This window comes from Bos indicus x Bos taurus, chromosome 1 (genome assembly GCF_003369695.1).
Source record: "Bos indicus x Bos taurus breed Angus x Brahman F1 hybrid chromosome 1, Bos_hybrid_MaternalHap_v2.0, whole genome shotgun sequence".
NCBI lineage: Eukaryota > Metazoa > Chordata > Mammalia > Artiodactyla > Bovidae > Bos > Bos indicus x Bos taurus.
Genome location: NC_040076.1, coordinates 149,753,823 through 149,755,584, shown reverse-complemented (window position 1 = coordinate 149,755,584; position 1,762 = coordinate 149,753,823). Strand labels below are relative to the sequence as shown.

The 1,762-nt window shown below is 39.6% G+C and overlaps 1 non-coding gene across 1 annotated transcript; it reads left to right on the top strand.

Annotated features, from left to right (window-relative positions):
* The first annotated feature begins 1,021 nt into the window (after positions 1-1,021).
* Positions 1,022-1,124, top strand: LOC113899464. The gene has a single exon (XR_003512914.1). It is a non-coding gene; the product is annotated as a U6 spliceosomal RNA (small nuclear RNA).
* The last annotated feature ends 638 nt before the right edge of the window (positions 1,125-1,762 follow it).

Here is a 1,762-nt window from a genome sequence, read left to right as displayed (position 1 = left end):
TAATATTTTAGGGGTGTTAATGGAAAAAGTACACAACCTTCAAGAACAGATGGTAAATATAAGTAGAGAGATGAAAACATATGTGATAGGTAGATATGTATAATGAAATCACTTTGCTGTACAACTGAAGGTATCATGACATTGTAAAAAACTATACCTCAAAAAAAAAAAAGAAAGAAAATAATATTGAGACCCATGCCCATGTTTACAAAACAAGGGAAACTGAGAAGTATCTATATTTTCCAACACATTTACACACAACTCTTACACATAATGGGAAAAATTAAAATCAGTAGTTACAGAAAAAGAACTGCTGGAAATCAAAAACACTAACAGAAATGAAGAATGCCTTTGATGGGTTCATTAGCAGACTTGGCACTGTCCAGGAAAGATTCACCGAGCTGAAGATAGGTCAGTAAAAACTTTCCAAACTGAAATGCAAAGACTAAGAGGAATAAAAATGAAGAGAACAGAACATTCACGAATTGTGAGATGATTTCAAAAGGTATAATATTGCTGGAGAAGACTCTTGAGATTCCCTTGGACTGCAAGGAGATCCAACCAGTCCATCCTAAAGGAGATCAGTCCTAGGTGTTCATTGGAAGGACTGATGTTGAAGCTGAAACTCCAATACTTTGCCCACCTGATACGAAGAATTGACTCATTGGAAAAGACCCTGATCCTGCGAAAGATTGAGGGCAGGAGGAGAAGGGGTCGACAGAGGATGAGGTGGCTGGATGGCATCACCAACATAATGGACATGGGTTTGGGTAAACTCTGGGAGTTGGTGATGGACGGGGAGGCCTGGCGTGCTGCAGTTCATGGGGTCACAAAGAGTCGGACACGACTGGGCAACTGAATTGAACTGAACTGAATTAGAAGGAGATGAGACACAATGCAACAGAAGAAACAAGTGAGGTAACAATAGCCAAGAACTTCCCAACAGTAAAGAAAAGTACAAAACCACAGATCCGGGAAGCTCAGAGAACACAAAGCAGAACAAGAAGCAAGCAAACACTGCTTGCTTCAACAGCATGCATACTAACATGGGAATGGTACAGAGAAGACAAGCAAGGCTCCTGTGCGTGGATGGTGCACAGATCCAGGAAGAGTTCCATACATTTTTGTGACTATAGTTAATAATGCATGTGCACGTGCTCAGTCATGCAGTTGTGTCCGACTCTTTGTGACCCTGTGGACAGAGGCTCCTCTGTCCATGGAATTCCCCAGGCAAGAATATTGGGAATGGGCTGCCATGTCCTTCTCCAGGGGATCTTCCCCACTCAGGAATTGAACCCTTGTCTCTTTCATTTTCCTGTATTGGCAGGCAGATTCTTTACCACCTGGGAAGCCCATAGTTAATAATACTGTGCTGCATATTGGAAAGTTGCTCAGAGAGTAGATTTTTAAACTTCTCATCAATAAGAAAAAAATAATAATTCTGTAACTGTGTGTGGTGATGGATGTTAACTAGATTTACTGTGATGATCATTTTGCAATATATACAAATATTGAACCATTACATTGTATACCTGAAACTAATATGATGTCGTATATCAATTCCACCTCAATTAAAAATGAAAACAATCAAACGAATGTATCTAGCTAAATCATATTCAAACTTCAGTAAACCAAAGACAAGAGAAAGGCTTGAAAGCAAGAGATTTGGGTTTCAACAGAAACAGATAAGAGTCCTAGCTGTCCTGCTTACTAGTTAATCATTACTGGACTTTACCTCTTTTAAACATTGCTGGTTTTCTCC